The following is an 18787-nucleotide window of genomic DNA, read 5'->3' on the forward strand; positions in this document are numbered from 1 at the left end:
TCATTAAGTATTAAACATTTTAAATGCTTAACTATTCCTGTTTACTGACAGTATGTTGGAATGATCACCAATGAGATAAAGATAAATTTGAAGATTTAAAAATGTCAGCATGTTTTGACATACCAGTTGATTCTTCTGAAAGTGATGAATTTGGCTTTCCCTCTGTAACTTCTCCACCCCCACATCAGGAGAGTAAATAAAGCACAACCAGGCTTTCTCCTCTTTGCTCTTCATGATTGTTAGTGGACTGTCTTGCACATGGTTAGTGCTTTGCCGCTATGTATAAAGAAAGGAAAAAAATTAACAGGATTATTTAATGATACTTTAAAATTGGTGTTCTATTTTTCTGTTAAAAATACCAGCTGTAAAAATAGAAAGGCCCTTGTTGTTTAGAAATCAGTATAAAGTACAGTGGGTGCAGGTTTGCTGTACTGGTGAAGACTTGCTTACTCAAATTGGCTACTTTCAGTAGGAACCACTGTGGATCAGATCCTTGCGTCAGTCCACATTCATTTTAGCCGTAGTGTAGACCGCAGCACAGATCTTCTGTTTCAACATCACTCTAATTTAAGCAGCCCCTAAAGTTGGAGCTATTCTCATCAAGCATCTGGAGGTATTTATTAATTCTGGCCTTTTCATAAATGAGTGGTTTGTGTCTTGCTTTTGCCTGTAGACCTTACTTCTGAAAATGTAATACATTTTTAGCAAGGGAAATGTGTTAGATCTGTGAGCAGGGTTCTTCACACTGAGCTAGACTCTTAGAACCATGTTTATGGAAGAGCTTTAAGAGAAATATTTGGTGCTCAAGTAGAAGAGGTGTCTTCTTCACGTACTAGAAAATACTGATGAACTCTTCCTTCATAACGTTTACTGTGCTCTACAGTCAATATTTGTGTAGGGTAACAAACAGTCTCACGCTGAGCATAGACTCTGTGAGAGCAGAGAGTGGATCTGTTTGGCTCAGGATTGTATTCTAGGACATACTACTGTGCCTGGGACTTAGTGGACTGTACTACATACTTGTTGAATAAAAGTTTGGAAAAGGCTGTGTAGTATACCTCCCCTTTGGAGCCCAAAGCATACTAATACATTAAGCTTTGAGAAATTCTAAAGTTAAGAGACCTATTTGATCCAGCATTTCCAAAATTTTCTTGATTATAGGGATTTTCCCCCCTAGTTTTGTTGTTGTTTAATAGCTAAGTCATGTTCAACTCTTTGCAACCCCATGGACTGTAGCCTGCCAGGGTTCTCTGTCCATGGGATTTCCCAGGCCAGAAGAGTGGAGTGGGTTGTCATTTCCTACTCCAGGGAATGCTCCCAACCCAGGGATTGAACCCACATCTGCTGCATTAGCAAGTAGATTCTTTGCCGCTGAGCCACCAGGGAAGCCCTTCCCCCTAGTACCACATTACATTGAACTCTAGTTTGGAAAAGACTACGTTAAATTGTTAGATTCTAATCACCTAGAGTTTAGAGCATAAGGCTTATCCCTGCTCTTCTGACACTCTGTTTGAAAATTGCTCTTAGCTTCTGACTGCAAGCAAAATATCTTGAGCTTGTTCATTCCATCCTCTAGCTGTGTTCCATTTTTGTCAGCTTCCTCCTTGAAATTTATTCACCAAGTGTGTAATGAGTAATATATGCCAAGCTATGTGCAAGAAATACAATAGGTTAGAATTTGTCATGGTAATACTGGGCGGACAGTCTGGGTGCTCAACAGTGCCATATTTTGACAGCACATTCAGAGTAAGATTTAGTGAAAGGGCTGGGAACCATAAGCTCCCTTTACAAGATTTCCATCCAAATATAAAAACTAGGCAAATGGTAAACACTTAGGTATGAGGGTAAGCAGGAATCAGGGGTGAATAACTGCTCTCTGGGAGCCCCCGTGAAGGTAGCCAGAAGAGCCATGGGGCTGAAATGTGGCATTCTAGGAAGATAATCACTAGAGCTGGAGGTGGAGAGGCCAGCTTCGTGGGTGCGTGGTTCTCTGTGGCTCTGGCACCTGTGGCAAGCATTTCCCATCTCTAGGGGGTGACCTTACCTGTTTGGGATGTGGTGAGTGTTTTTGTGTGTTGTCTAGTGCACATTTTCCAAGTAAGTTACATTGCTGAAAGCTTAAATCTGTAATTTGGGTATTGATATTCTTCTTACTCACAACTGTTGGATTTTAGCTTTCTTTTACAGAGACAGTAACTCAGTAACTTGTGACCTGTATCCGATCTGTTGTGTGCAGGCCTAAAGAAAAATATCATGCCCTGATTACTGGCCTTTTTCTGGGTAGACCATCTCAACCATGCCTTCCTTAAACATTCATTCATTCCTAGCTCCTTCTGTCATGGTTTTGAAGTTAATTATCATGTAATCCCTGGTGGCTCAGATAGTAAAGAATCTGCTTGCAGTACGGGAGGCCTGGGTTCGATCCCTGGGTTGGGAAGATCCCCTAGAAGAGGGCATGGCAACCCTCTCTAGTATTCTTGCCTGGAGAATCCCCATGAACAGAGGAGCCTGGCGGGCTACAGCTCATGGGATCGCAAAGAGTCGGATATGACTGAGCAACTAAGCGCGCACACACACACAGTGTCAGCGTATCCTGATGTCTCTGATGTACCGTAATGATTGGACATTCACATGTGACAGACAAAGTTACTGATGACGCTGATACTGCGAAGGTATCAGCTGGTGCCAGCTTTAGATGAAGTCTAGCCAGGTTGGGGCATGGGTTGGGGAGGAATATATTTAAGCAAATCAGGTAAATGTTAAGTTCCTTTTAGATAGTACCATGCATGAAACATTCAAGTAAAAAAGTAGAAATGCCAGATAGATTGTGATCTTTGTGTTGTTCAGTTGCCCAGTCGTGTCCAACTCTTTGTGACCCTATGGACCGCAGCACGCCAGGCCTCTCTGTCCCTCACCATCTCCCAAAGTTTGCCCAAGTTCATGTCCATTTCATCGGTGATGCCATCCAGCCATCTCATCCTCTGGTGCCCTCTTTTCCTTCTGTAGTTGGCTATAGATCAACTTGGATGCATGACAGACCTCTTCATTTTCTAGGCAGAACAAAACCCGTAGTCATAGAGCATTTAGGATATCTTAGTAGAGCCAACTCTGATTGCTGACTGTGTGCTAGGCATATTCTCCCAGATTTTATAGAATCCTACATGATTCATTTATTCAAACATTGAGCAAGGAGGATAGTGGGTGTTTTGAGGGGAAGAAGACATGGTCTCTGACCTTAAGAAAGCTCTGTAAGAGGAGAGAAGACAAGAGTAACTGACAGTTGGATATTACAATGAGAAAAGTACAAACCAACCACTGTGGGGAAATGGAGCTGAGAAAATGATTTTCTTTGAGTGAACTAGATGGTATCTTGCTTGACCTCTCAGAAGCATTTGACAGTTGATCACACCTTCATTCTTGAAACACTTTCTTCACTGGACACCACACCCTCCTGGTTTCTCTCCTCCCTCAGCCCCTTTCTTGGTTTTCTTTCATGATTCTTTTCTTCACTCCTAAATGTTGCATTGCTCCAGGGCTCAGGCTTTGATGTCCTCTCCTCCAGCTACACTCTGTGTGAGCTCATCTTATAGCTTTTAACATCATGTGTTTTTCTCCAGTCTTGACTTTTCCTGAGTACCAGACTTACACCCAACCACCTACTTGTCAACTATCTTAGATGTCTAATAGTTCAAAGTTTATTCAAAGTAAAACTCTTGATTTTCTGCTCATACCTGTACTCACTCTTTCCCATCTTAGTAAATGCTCCCCAGCCCCAAAGCCTAGACTCCTAACCTAGTAATCTTTAATTCCTTTCTTCACATCCCTAAGTCTATCAACAAGTCATAATGATTCTACCTTAAAATATGCCCAGAATATATATATATATGTATATATATGTATGTATATATATTTTACCACTTCCACTGTTTCTGCCTAGGTCTAAGCAACCATTGTCTCACTGGACTACTTAACTGTAGCCTTGCCTGTAGTCTCTCCTTAAAGCACGTGACATCATGACAGTCCTTTGATCAAAATATTCCAATGTCTTTTTAGCCCATCAAAATAGGTCTAAATTCACCAAGTTCTGCTTAATCTGGTCCTACTTCTGGCCTCATCACTCTCTGCCTCCACTACTTTTTTATTTCTGCACTGATCTTCCCCACCATTTCCTTTAAATACGCCAAGATCATTCTCTGTCTGGGGATTCCCTGCTGTACATGGCTATATAGCTAACAGTTATTGAGTATTTATTACAGTGTCCCAGGCCCTATTCTAAGTGCTTTCCAAGTGTTAACTCATTTCATTTTAGAGCTATATGAGATAGTTACTGATACTATCCCTGCAGGGAAACTGAGGCACCAGACAATTAAGTTTCTCTACTAGCATCATGAGGTGGGTGGTTGAGCCAGGATTTAAACCCAGGCAGAATGGGCCAAGTCCACACTCTCACCCACTTCCTGCAGGTGCCTTGGCTTACTTTTGGTTGCACAACAGAATGTAAGTTCCATGAGGGCAGGGACATTCTTCTGTTCATCCTCATACCTCTAGCAGGTCATACCTCTATAACCTGTATTTGATCTATTGCATGCAGGCCTAGGGAAAAATTCCACGCCCTGACTACCGGCCTTTCTCTGACTAGGCCATCTCAACCACGCCTCCCTTAAGAGGTTGGTCATCTTAGTGCCCATATTTCTATAGCTCCTTTTGTCATGGTTTTTGAAATTAAGTATCATGTAATACGAATTGTTAGCTTATCCTGGTGTCTCTGATGTACCATAATGATACTAACATTTGAGTGTAACCGAGAAAGTTACCAGTGATACTGATAACCTGTGAAAGTATCAACTGGAACCAACTTTATGTCAGAGCCATACCTTTGACAGATGACAGGGCCTTATTAAATATTTATTGAATGTGTAAGTTTCTACAGCTTCTGAGTAAGTTAGGAAAAGCCTCATTGAAGGCTTTTGAGCTGGAACTTGAAGAAAGGGAAATTCTATCTTCAAGCAACTGGGGAATGAAGGAAGGGAAGGGAAGTGAGTTACAGCCAAATAGAGCCATATGAATAAAAAGCCCAGGACTTAATCACTTGCAGGGGAGAAGGAAAGATAAGATAGAAAAGATCTATTCTGGCGAGATTATAGAGAGCCCCGAGCACCTGGCTAAGGAGATGAGAGTTTATTTGGTGTGCACTAAGAACCATTAGGTAGCATTAGCAGTTAGATGGTATGTGTAAAGCATCCTTCTGAGATGACGACTCAGGTCAACCGTCTTGTAGAGGTTTAGTACAGTCTTAGTCTAAAGACCAGTGAGAGAAAGGCTGCAATGACTGAGTTACTAACAGCTCTTTGACTATCACAGTAACCTCAGAAATAAAGTTCCTGCATCCACTCCAGCCTCTGCAATTCCTTTCTCCATCTGGCAGCCAGAAAGATCATTTAAAGCTTCAGCTCAGGTCCTGTGATACTGTGATTTATAATAAGAAGTATATACTTGGTCTTTGTCCTCTTTCCAGCCCAGAGCTCCTAAAACTGAGAATTTCCTAGTGATGAGCACAATCAAGATGTCTTTCCTCATGTTATGGTTGACGTTTGAACCACATCTAAGGATGGGGGGTTGGTTGCCGGGAGAACCAGTCATGTGATTAGAGGTTTGAAACTCTCAATCTTACCTGGCCTTGACCTCCAGGGAGGAGAAGAGAGGCTGGAGATTGAATCAGTCACCATTGGTCAGTGACTTAATCAATTATGTGTAGTTAATGAAGGCTTCATAAAAAACCAAAAGCTTCTGAAAGCTTCCTGGTGGGTGCATTCATGGACATTTGGGGAGAATGGTACCCCTTCCCACATACCTCGCCCTGTGTATCTCTTTTATTTGACTGTTCCTTGGTTTATAATAAAGTGGTAATGTAGAAAACAAAAATGTTACTCTTTTGAATTTTGTGAGCTGTTGCAGTGAATTAAAAGAAGAGTGAGTCTTGAGACCCCCTGATGTATTGCTAGTTGGCCAGAAACCAGGCAGCAACCTGGGCTTGGAGTTGGTGTCTGAAGTGTGGCGGCGGGGAGGGAAGCAGTCTTGTGGAACTAAACCCTGAAGCTGTGGAAGATGATGCCGCCTCTGGGCAGATGCGGTCAGAATTGAGTTAAACTATAGGGCACTCTGCTGGTATCCAGAAAAGTGCTTATTGGTATTGTGGGGATACCCCCTCCCCCTGACGTTGACATTGGTACAGAAGCATTTTAGGTCCATTTTCTCCTCTGCTTGAGATCTTGAAATGACTTCCTGTTATCTTTAGGGGACTGCAAAATCCTAACCATATACAGGCTTTTCAAGCTTTTTTCTCTTCCTTTTCTTCATGATCCAACTGTGCTGCACCTCTTTCAGGTTCTCAAAAGCATGAAACTCTCTGTCACTATAAACACTTACTGCAACTATCCCTTCTCCCTGGGGTGTCCTCGCCCACCACCCTCTTTGCTAATTCCTACTCATCCTTTCTCCCAGTTCCTCAGGACTTTCCTCTCCTGACTCTCCAGTCAGTCCCTTCCTGGTAGGGTTGCTAGATGTAGTGAATTAAAATATAAGATGTCCAGTTAAAGCTGAATATCAGGTAAATAAGAAATAATTTTTTAGTATAAGTATATCCCATGTTATTTATGGGGCATACTTATACTAAAATATTTTATTTGTTTCACTGAAATTCAACTTTAACTGGACATCTTACATTTTAACTGGAAATTCTACTTCCCAGCTAGATTTGGTTATTCCTCCCCCTGAATAATCATTCTTCACATTACCTCAGTGTTTATCACACTTGTATTCATGGCTCCACATCTGTGTTACCTGACAGGCCATAAGTGCCATGAGGGCAGGGATGGGTCTTCTTGGTCCACTGATGCCTAGCATAGTGCAGCAGTATATCAGAGGCTGTGTACATATACATATAATATTAAATGAATGAAAACCATACAAGGCTGTTGGAGTTCTGAGGAGAGACCAGAGCTGACGATAGTGTCTGGGAAGTTTTCTGCATGGAGGTGACCTTTGAAGCAGGAGCGGGTAGAGGAAAGGAAGAATACAGCAAAGGTATATAGAGTGGAAGGAGAAGAGAAGCCCCTGGGCTGAGCTGAGGGGAATGCCTCCAGGGCGTGGGCAGCAAAAAGAGGAAGAAGAGCAGATGCCAGAGGTGGTAGTGCTGGAGAAAGAATTCATAAATTGCAGAGAAATCTAGAGGAGTAACAGGGACCAGGCCTTCGGATTTGGCAGTTAAACACTTGACACCTCCAAGAGAGCTAATTTGGGTCTGATAGCTGTCAGGTTGCTTGTAGACTACTCTTGAGAACTTCAGTGATGGGAAGGGGAAAAAAAATTGTAGCTGAGCTGTTAGCATGGTGGAGAGAAAATGTGTGTGTGCATTACGTCTGAGGGAGACTTCAGTGTGTTCATTGGTGAAAGGGGAGAAATCAGTGGAGAAAGTGTGGTCATCCTGGGGAAGGAGTGGTAGATGGTCTTGGAGCAGGTGGAGGGGATGGACTCAGAAAAGAAAGAATGTTTCACAGGTAGGAGGAGGAGGGTAGGAATAGTGAGTATTAATTACAGTAATTTCTGATAAGTGTTACTCTCTGGTCTCAAAAAAATAGTCACATTGTCCTCATTATTAAGGATTATATCCAGTATTCACTCAAGAGTATAACCTGAATTGAACATAATTAAGGTTTCTTAGCCCGGCAGCTTGTCCACCTGTAAGAAGTATGGGAATCACTGCCCATTTAGATGTGTCTTGTGAAGAGGAGATGGGACAGAGCCTGAGAGTCTGCATTTCCAGCAAACACACTGCGGATGTGCTTGCTGCTGACTTGGACCTTCCACCCTTGCTTCCAGGAGGCCTTTTTTTTAATGTAATGGCTGTGCTGTGTGCTGTGCTTAGTCAGTCAGTCGTGTCCTCCTCTTTGTGACCCCATGGATTGTGGCCCGCCAGGCTCCTCTGTCCATGGAATCCTCCAGGCAAGAGTCCTGGGGTGGGTGGCCATGCCCTCCTCCAGGGGATCTTCCCAACCCAGGAAGTGAACCCAGGTCTCCCACATTGCAGATGGATTCTTTAACATCTTAGCTACCAGGGTAGCCTTCATGTAATGGCAGCTGAATGTAAATAGTTTACATTGGCTTAACCTTGTAATGAAATTTATGTTTGAGAAATACTGAACTCTCTTCTGAAATTAGCTGAAATAAGATTGAAATAAATCTTCTCACAAATGTGTTCTAGTTTTAAAGAACTCTGAATGCTCATGTGTACCACAAACATCAGTGTCCTCCGTACTCAGAAACGAGTTGACTTCAGAATTTGAAACCGTATTGTTTTGGAATGTAAGAAAACAGAAAATTGCTTAAACGCAGAATGTGCTCTTGATGAAAGTACTTATCTGAGGTGAATTATTGATCAGTTATTTTTGAGGGATCTATTGTTTATTGATTCAAAGGGACTTCTCAAGTCTTTTCTTCAAATGTTTTTAGGGTATTAGTGTGATTCATTATTAATGGCCTAGAGATACTTTTTAAATGTTAACATTTAACAAAGTAATGTGCTTTCCCGCCCCGCCCCCCCCCCCCCCCCCCCCACAAATAAGATCTTTTATTTTTCATCACTCAAAGTCTGAATTCTAAACAGATTCTTGGACTGCTGGCTCATATCCATGACTCATTCAGCTTTACAACTTGTCTCATCCCCAGCAGGTTCCAGAACTACTACCTTCACCATGATGCTCCATGAGGTTTCCCAGTTCAAACTTGGGCTTCTTCAGTATATTTACTTTTCTAACAAAGACATCATAGAGCAGATAAGTAGGTTAGCAAGCCTTTTATATGTCTTTTCCAATACTTTATGGAATCAGTTTATTGACCACTTCTTTCAAGTCATTTGTCTTCACCTCTTGGGTCATGGTTTCCATTATCTTCTTCCAGATTTGGCAGATTTGGCTGGGCATAGAGGTCTTCTGAATCTGACTGTTACATTCTGTAGTAAAACCCACGCAGAGTAGATGAAGGAAATAACCATAGGTAGTCTTGACGTGCACATGACCTTCAGCCATGATCTGCCATTTTTTTTATGATGAAGTATGTTTGGTCATGGGTGAGACCCATACCATGGAAATTAGTCAGGCAGTTTTTGCCCTCAACGTCTTCAGTAATTAGCTTGAATTTTCTAAATTCAGTTTCATCATTCTGCAGATCAGCAAGGCTCAGTTCAAAAACATGACCTGTAAAGTCATCAGATGTGATTTTGGTTCCTTGAGTTCTTGTGACTAGTGTTTTCCCAGTATTTCTTACATTGACGTATAGCCAGTGCTTTCACAGCATACAAATCTTTCTTGGAAAGTGAGTCAAACACTTTGTTCTTGGCTCCCTTTTTGCCATTTTTGTAAGGTGCTTGTTTTTGCTGACCACCACGGTGCTGCCCAGAGAGCCAAAAGCCCAAACTACTTATATTGTAGTTTTCAGTATGCTGTTTACAAAATAACTATACAACTTAGTATTTAAATTAATTCCTAATTTTGAATTTATAAACTATGATGAATGTCTTCCTCTTTCAATCTCATCTATATACCTTTGTCACTTCATGTAAAAGCTTATTTGAGAGGATGTGAAAAGCCAGGACTATCACCTGACATGAGTCAGATCCTGTAGAAAGCAGAGGTTCCAAGATAATCAGGATAGAACAAAAAAGGAGGTTATTTTTTTTTTAATCAAAAAAAGGAGATTATTATAACCTGCAGACAAAATTCAAAAGTTTCTTCCTCTGGAATCACTTTTTAAAGTTTTTTTCATTCATGATACTTTGTACATGTGCAAAATTCAGAATATTCCAAAAGTATACACTTGGTGAAAATCTCTCCCATCCCTCCGGTGCTGTCTTCCCAGAACTCCCGCCTGTTAACTGAAGTCTTATGTTTGTTTCAGAGAGCAGCTTTACTTTGTGTGTTTTGGAGACTGTTTCATATTAATACATATAGTCTGCCCTATTCTTAATAGCTTTATAATTAGGTATGATTTTTCCATCATTTTCCCACAATTTAAATTTTTCTTCATAAAAAAATGTTATATGCAAGTAAATATAATACATTGAGTATTTAGGACCTTTAAGGAGGAATGTCAATAGATGCCTACAGGGAAATTCAACATCCCTCTAAAGTGTTTCCTTATATTTATAGAGACTATTGAAGTTTGAAGCCATTTGCTAACTCTCTCCATTCTTACAATGCTCAGAGCCCCTTCTGGGTTTAACAAGATGCTAGAGCAAAGAGGAGATGCCATTCACTCCTAGGTGTCAGCAGCTATTCTTCAGTCATGTCCAACTCTTTCTCAACCCCATGGACTCCTCTGTCCATGGGATTTTCCAGGCAAGGATACTGGAATGGGTTGACATTTCCTTCTCCAGGGGATCTTCCCAACCCACGTCTCCTGTTTGGCAGGTGGATTCTATTATCATTGAGCCACCTGGGAAGCATTGGGTATCAACAGACCTATCTGTTAATACCATCAAGAAATGTTCCAAGGCACTTCCATGCCTGTGGGTGAACATTAGAGCCATTCCAAACCAATGCTAACATCTGCATGCTTCATGGAAGACCTCTGAGAATGCAAACACAATCATCACCATGTCCAAAAATGCACATCCAGTGGACGCCTGCCAGACCTCCCATGACAGTAGTGGTTCTGGAGCACAAGTGAGGTTTCAGTAGGACTTCATCTGTTTGTCCAGGCTCTCATCTACGCAATACACATTTTTGAGCATTTACTGTGTTCTAGGCACCGTTCTGACCATAGGAGTATAGTGACGGGTAGACAGACAAGGTTCCTGCCTTCAGTAGGGAAGAGCCAACTTCACCTCTCCAAAGCCAACCGGTCCTTGTCTTCCGTCCTCATTCTCATCATTGCTTTCATTACCAGCCCTACTCTGCCGCCGCCCCCCCCCCCCACCCCGCCCCACATACACACGCCTCCCCTCTCTAGTCAGCCTGCAAAACTGCATGCTCTGCTTGTGGTTTTATCACCCTGGATGCCTTGCCTTATGTATAAGCATCTCTTCATCTCCAGTGTGTCTACATGTCGTCTTTGTGCCTAACATGGTTAGAAGTACTTTGTGGACCCTCCATAAAATCAACTAAATGAAGGCCTGGCTCTTGGCATGAAGGCTGAACTTTTTTTTTTTTTTTAATTAAGCTTTTTAATTTTAGAACAGTTTTTTATTCACAGAAAAGTTGTAAAGATAATGTACAGAGTTCCCACATACCCTTCAGCCTGCTCCTACTGTCAGCATCTGACATCACAGTGGTATGCTTGTTACAGTTAAGGAACCAATATTGATACCTTCTTATTAAGTCCATATTTGATTCAGATTTCCCTAGCTTCTGCAATGATTTCCTTTTTCTGTCGCAGGGTCTCACCTAGGATGCCGCACCGCGGGTGGTTGTCATGTCTCCTTAACTCCTCTGGTCTGATGGCCTCTTGTCATGTTTGTCATGGAGTTTTGACAGATCTGAAGAGTTTTAGTTTAGTTAGGTGCTGTGTAGAATGCCCTGCTGGTTGGGTCTGTCTGATGCATTTTTCACAGTTACACCAGGGCTGTGGGCTATTGGAGGAAGCCAGCAGAGCAGAAGTGCCCTCCTCACATTGTATCGGTGGGGATGTGCCTCCCACGTGACAGGACGGTGAAATCAATCTTGAACACCAGGCCAAAGTACTGTTTGCCAGGTTTCCCCACTGAAAGTGACCCTGTTCTCCTTTTACCTGCTCTGTTGTTTGGAAGCAAGTCACTAAGGGCAGTATCTCCACCCCTCACGGAGGAAGGGAGTGGGGAGAATTAGACTCCATCTCCTGGAGGGTAGTATTTATATTAATCATTTAAGTTCTTCTGTAAGAAAGAACTTACTTATTTAGTCAACCACTTATATCAGTATGGACTCTCACGTATATTTAAAGATTTGGTTTTTCATCTGATAATTAGGCTCAGATTGTTTCAATTTTGGCCATTGGGTGTTCTTTTTAGGTTGACTCCTATATCCCTTCAACATACCCCATCCTTTTGTTTTTTTGAGTGTTTCTATACTTTCTGGCACTCCTGTGGATTTCCTGTCCCAGCCCTAGAATCCATCGTTTCTCCAAGGAGCCCTGGTTCCTTCCACTGGGGAGGCCTGTTTTTCAATCCAGACCTCAGCATCACTTACACACCCACTCAGTCAGCCATTCAAGGAATATGGATGTATATTCCATCGTGCTGATCATTGACCCAGATGTGGAATATACAGTGGGGAACGGCGCAGACAGGTCCACGCCTTCAACTGTTAGTGGTGTGGCCTGCAAGACAGACAGTGAGCAAATCTCAGCTGAGAAATACATAACTTTGATACATGCTTTGAAAGGAAGGGACAGGAGACTCAGATGAAAAATAATCTGTGTCAGGGGCCTGGGGTACATCAGGTTGCTGGAGAAGGCTCCTGTGAGCAGCTAACATCCAGGTGAAAAGCTGAAGGATAAGAACTATTCAGCCATTCAAAGAGCAGAGGGAGGAGTGTTTTCAAACTGCGGGTTAGTGGGGCACAGCTAGATTTTTTAAAAAAAGGAACAGAACATACTAGAAGTATTATCATGTGGAACTCATCTTCCCTTTATGTGTAGGTTGATGTGTTCACTAGTTAATAAAATAGAATATTTCTTACTGGGGATGATTGTCAGAAGAAAGTTTGGAAGCCACTGTTTTAGGAGGAAATAAAGGCAGATGAAAGCTCTGAAAAGAGAAAAAGCCATAACATACTTGAGGATCTGAAAGGAAGTAGGTGTGCCTGTGGGGAATGAACCTAGCATGTGAGAAGAGGCCGAAAACATAGGGAGGCACGCAGCCCACCAGCAGGGCTGAGGAGGCCTTGGTATTTTAATGAAGAAGCAGTGGGGAGTTTTTGGAGGGTTTCAAACAAGGAAGTGTGGATATTTAAGAAAAACTTCTAGGCTCCTGTTTTGTGGAGAATGGAAGGAGAGAGCAAATGAGGAAACCGGGGCCAGTGAGTGAGAAGGGTTGTCCAGAGAGAAAACAGCAAGAAGAGTCAGTCTTGCTCTCCCAGCCACTAGAACAGTGCCTGGAACACAGTAGCCCTGTGGTGTATATGTGTTGAATGGGTAAATTACATGGTTGTAGTAAAGATGGAGAGAAATGGTTGAGTCAAGACATGTTTGGGAAATGGAAGGTTTTGCTGACAGATTGGGTCTGGGGGACACGGACTGGGGAGGGTAAGCGCCCTCCCTCACACGTTGCACCTGCCGGTGCTCACGTATGCTTACTTCCTCTGCTGTTGGACTGCGTCGGGCAGTTACAAGAGTCTTTAACTGTTTAGACTGTGTTTCTACCCCTGTGCTTAGTCATAGTGACCAGAAGTGGAAATAACAGAATTTTTCAAGAGAAACAGATTGTTGTAGAATCACAAAAACCAGTTCTTATCACAGATTGTCAGTCCCACGAGACTTTATAATCTTGGATGCTCTGACGCTCTGGGAACATCAATCACTAACAAATAAAGATCTTCAGAGGGGTGCCAGAATTGCTTGGGTTTTAACATTCTGACAGGGAACTTGGGTCGTGGCTGGGGGGTGGTGGTAACTGTGCGTTTAGCTATTTGCCAAAGACCCTTCTCCCACCTGACTTTATGTTATATTAAAAGTACATTGTGGCAGAATCCTTTCTTGACATTCCTTTTTCTTGACAGTGCCAATGCCTGAGGTCTGTAGCTGGCTGCCCACTTGGCTGCTGGCTTCCTCGGCAGAGGGCAGCCACCTCCCATCACTGTGGAGGGACTGGGAAGAGGACGGGCCTAGTCTGAGCCAACAGGGAGCAGAAAACAGAAGGAACCAGACCCCAGGAACAGAAACACGTGAGTCCTCTCTGGCAAGTCGGGCACCAGAGATGGGCATGCTCCAGAGATGCTGATGAATTTTGAAGGATTGGTCCTTTTGGTCAAACGGGTTTCATGCTCTTGACTGAGAAACCAAAGCAACCATCAAATGTTACTGGGAATGATGCCAGTGGTGTTTGCATTGGTTAAGAATTTTCATATGACAGAATAAGAAACTCAAACTGGCTTAAGCAAACAAAGGGATTGCGTTAGCTTATAGCCTAAAAACTTGAGCATGCAGTCCAGGATGACATCCTCCTCACGATACCAGCCCCCTGCCAGTCTTGTGTGTAGCCCTGCTTCTTCTGTGTGTTGGCTTCATCCTCAGGCTGGCCCTTCTCTTGGTGACACAAATGGCTGAGGGAGTTCTGAACTTTGTATTCCCTAACGCACCGTCCAGGAGAAGGGGGATTGTCCCCTCTGGTAAACCCACAGAGGGCTGAGGAAACTTGTTCCCAGAAGCCCTGGGAAACGTTTCCTCAGATTCCGCTGGCCTGATTCAGGCTGTATGCCCACCTCTGAGCCAGTCACCATCCCCAGGTGATGGGTACTCTGGCTACCCCTGGGAGCTGGGTCAATCCAGCTGTTAAGAGTCAGAGAGACAGTGAGGAGAGTGGTTCCCTCGAGGCAAAGTGTGAGTGCCGTGGCAGGAAAAGGGGGAAAGGACACTAGGGGGGCAACCTGTATATGATTACTACATCAGCGTCATTATTGTGATAAAGGCCCAATTGGAGGTGATGCAGATATAGATAAGAAAACTTGTGTTCAGAACCCCAGTTCTGCCTGCCTCTTGGTGAGTGACTTAACTTCTTCAAGTCGCAGTTTTTTATCTGAGAAGATGTGGATGACAATACCTCAGGGAAGGTAAAATTCACATAGCTAAATATACACACACACAAACACACACATATATACATATATATCAAAATATATAAGGTCACATATTTGAAAAAATAAACTATGAGGTACTTTTTGTATTTTCTCAAAGTGCCAAATACAGTCCTTCCTGTAGAAGCCAAGATCGAGCCCACGTTTGAGCCTAGCAGAATAGCAGATGGAAGGAAGGCTTCCCTGACCGTCAAGTGTTGGGCAAGTCAGGGCCCATCTCGTGTCTTCATCGCAAGAAAGAAGTTTCACTGGTTCAGAACCAAACTTAAGCAGCAGGTGTTCAGAGCTGGGGTGTAGAAGTTTCAGCTCTGATTTTTCTATGAAATCGTTCAGGTTATTAAAATGTCGGCCCTATTCTCTTGTTTAAGAACTGGTTTCATTTCTAATGACACAGCACCATCATGCCATTCCTTGATTTAGTCACGAGAACCAAAACTAATATGTGGCTAGTTTCAAGTCGTTTTTATAGCAGTTAGTACAGAGAACAACAGGCTCTTGTAAAAACAGATGTATTTGCTATCTGCTTCTCTATCTGCTGCCTCTCAGACTCAAAACCTGATTTCTAAGATGGCGTGGTCCACTGGTTGGGCCTTGTGGGAGACACTCTTGCCCAGGACAAAAGCCTGGCTGTTCCTCTCAGTGTGAAATTTTTCATAAGAAACAGGAGTCCCATCCCCTATTGATCCTATGTGTAAAACAGACGACTAAGGAGACCTTACTCAGGAAACCCTGCTCAGTGCTCTGTGGTGACCTAAAGGGGAAGGAAATCCAAAAAAGAGGGGATGTATGTATACATATTGCTGATTCACTTTTGCTGTACAGTGAAGACTAACATAACACTGTAAGGCAACCATACTTGAATAAAAATTAATTAAAAAAAAAAGAGTCACAGCCCCCAAGCATTGTAAGAATGGTAAAGGGGTATCAGAAAGAGACCTTTCACCTCTTTAGACAGGATTCACTTGGCATTATTGTCCATTGTGAACACAGAGGAGGTTTTTTTTATTTGACGAGTCTCTATAAACTTCTTCAAGGCTTTGTGGTATTAACATGAGAAAGTGAGCATGCATTTAGCATTCTTGGAAAAAGCATGGCCTTCCTAATAATGCTCGCAGTCTCAGAGTGACACCACAGCCAGTGTCCTGATTGAGGCTTCATCATCTACGATGTCTCTACAAGCAGGTTAGATAGCAGATGCTTACAGATGAGGAAACAGAGACACTGAATTTTCCATGGCTGCAGAGAGAGAAGACTGTGGAATTTAGAGTCCTGGGCTAACCTCTGTTGTGTAATTGCTTGATCTCTCTGTGTATGAGTTTCCTCACATATAAAATGTAAATAATAATAATAGTTAAAAACCCCTCATTGGTGGTAGTGAGGATCATGTAAACTTCATGCATGTATAGTGTTTAGATCAGCACCTCACACGTAGTTTGCACTCAGTAAATGTTCGTTGTAATTATCACTACCTTCACTATCCTTTTTTCTCAGTCACAAATTAAATGCCCTTGCGTCTTTAACTCACACATGTACAACCCACCTACTGGGTCTCCCCCCAGTCTCAATTATACGCTTGATCTCAAGTTGTCTTGCAACATCTGTCTCAGACTAGGGCACGTCTTGCTTCCATGCTGGAAAGATGGCTTCCTCTGGGGTCATCTCAACAATCTTTCCTTAATGTCTTTTAATGCTAAATATGACTCCTAGGATGGGCTTCCCTGGCAGCTCAATGGTAAAGAATCTGCCTGCCAACGCAGGAGACACAAGAGACACGGGTTTGGTCCCTGATCCAGGAAGATCCCCTGGAGAAGGAAGTGGCCACCCACTCCAGTATTCTTGCCGGCAGAACGCCATGGACAGAGGAGCTGGGGCAGGCTCCAGTCCATGGGGTTGCAAAGAATCTGACATGACTTGGTGACTGAGCAACAGCATGACTCCTGGGGCACCAGTGTTCTGAAATGTCGACTGTCGAGTTGACCATCAGGCCGGGTGGACCCAGCTCACCTGGAAGACCGGATCGAGCAGCTGTGCCTCCTGCTCTTTGCTCTGACTCGGCGCCTGTGCTGTGCTGTAGTCAAGCCCAGGTCACCTCCTTGGCCCGGTTTAAAATGTTCCATCCAGTTCAGCCAACATCATTTCACTTAATTCCTGCATTGAAAAAAGTTTCCACGTTGGGAACACTGTCAAGAAAACCTTTCTGTAGTTCATTTCTTTGATTATCTTATTCTTTGTTCCTTTCAACCAATATTCTTTACTGTGTTCATCTGAGCTCCCATCCCAATAATAATGCTGCTGTTCATTGCTTTGCATATGTACGTCTTGTTCCTTCTCTCAGACTGAATTTCTTGAGGCTGAAAGCCATTGCTTCTCTTTCTTTGCATCGCCCGCAAGCCTGGGGGCAGGTCTGCCTGGGGATGAACTCACGGAAGGGCTGTGACTGCATCTCTGTGGATCTACCACAGATGGATCTCCCCCATCCTTTCCCTCAGCTTACATCCTCTTTCCTTTCTCCTGAGTGTCTCACAGGCCCTTTCTGCCTGGCAGGAGGTAGGCCTTGAGCAAGCAGAGACGTAGACTGCATTGCCAGGGCTGATCTGTCCTATATTTGGGGCTTTGAAGGTGATACACACAGGGGCATCCTTGGACCAGGCCTCCAACCCCCTCTGTTGGTATACGTGTTAGCAGATCACCTGCCATTTCCTCAAACAAATGACCACATCTTCCCTTCGTGTCTCATTGTGTTTTCCTTGGTCCAGTCTCTCTGCTCCCACCCACACTCTCCCGATTCTCTTCCAGGCCTGTCCCGCTTCCCGGCCTCTGTGCCTTGGCCTTTTCTCTTGCTTAATCCTTCTGTGTGCCTCACTTTGGTTTCTGTTCCCCCTATTCTTTTTCTTTCACTTTCCCCCGCCCACCAGCCTGCTTTACCAGTGTCATCATGACTTACAGTGTGGGAACATGGCCCTCGCTGTCTCCCACATCACACAGCCTCGTTGGCTCTCTGGATGCCCAACAGCCAGCTGCTGAGCCAAAGCAGCAGGACAGACGCTCCACAACGGCCGGACACGGGGCAGCTCCCGCCGGGAGGCCTCTTTCCTGCCCACCTCCGGAAGCAGGGCAGGGCTGAAGATGGAGGCCACAGAGAAGGACCCCAGAACTTTCCTCAGCTTCTGTTGGGACGTGTGAGCTGGGTGTGACCCCAAGACTCAGAACAGCTTCGCTCTGTGAAAGTGCGAAACAGGGAGGGTTCTCTGAAAGGAATGGTCTGGGCTGCGGGGAAGAGGTGGGGTAGCACATATGACTGAGACCCGGGAGGTTTCTAGTGCTGACATGACTCGGCTCCTAATCCACAGAACTCAGCTGAAACACTCAAGCCAATGAATAACAGGGTCCCAGTCATAAGCAGAAAACACTCTTCCCTTTTTCTTCCTTCCACCTCACCCATGCAGCCTTGTGCAATCTGTCCTCATACAAAGGTTTGCAGAATTATCCAAGTGGAGGCCAGGTCTGCTGTTTCTTGGCCACGTCTCCCTTCCCAGAGGGTCGACCAGCATAGCTGAAGTGAGCTGGACCGCGGAGCGGAGCGGGGAGAGGGGCGCCACGGCTGCTGGGAACTGGGCCTTCTCGAACTTGGTTTCAGAGACCAAGAAACGGTCTTCTTACTTCAAACATGCAAACACTCTCCCTGTGAGGCAGCTGCCCTTTGAAGCTGTGGACCAGGGTGGAAATAAAAGCTCCTGTCTGAGAAAGGATAGGTTTCTTTCTTACGCTCTCTGCTGACCATTCTATTTCCTGCTGGTTTTCTGCATGGACCCTCTGCCGGCAGCACAGGGGGAGCCTGCAGCAGCCGGCGCAGCAGGGCCCGAGTGAAAGTGACTAACACCCCAGCCTCCACAGCTGCCTCGGCCTCTGCAGCACCTTTCTCCAGCCTGACCTGCCTGTGCTGCCTCTCTGCTGCTGCCGTGGGA

At 44.1% G+C, this 18787-nt stretch overlaps 1 long non-coding RNA gene and 1 pseudogene across 2 annotated transcripts; both read right to left on the minus strand.

The window, feature by feature from the left end:
* Positions 1–159: 159 nt before the first annotated feature.
* Positions 160–18419, minus strand: LOC133048130 (uncharacterized). 2 transcript variants are annotated; one of them, XR_009690962.1, is made up of 3 exons: positions 17767–18419; positions 16827–16970; positions 160–276 (listed from the first exon to the last, which is right to left on the minus strand). It is a non-coding gene; the product is annotated as an uncharacterized LOC133048130 (long non-coding RNA). The 2 variants fall into 2 exon arrangements; XR_009690961.1 differs by lacking the exon at positions 160–276 and adding an exon at positions 11263–12348.
* LOC133048001 (small ribosomal subunit protein eS1-like) lies at positions 8874–11119 on the minus strand (annotated as a pseudogene).
* Positions 18420–18787: the final 368 nt, after the last annotated feature.

Source organism: Dama dama, chromosome 28 (assembly GCF_033118175.1).
Source record: "Dama dama isolate Ldn47 chromosome 28, ASM3311817v1, whole genome shotgun sequence".
Taxonomy (NCBI): domain Eukaryota; kingdom Metazoa; phylum Chordata; class Mammalia; order Artiodactyla; family Cervidae; genus Dama; species Dama dama.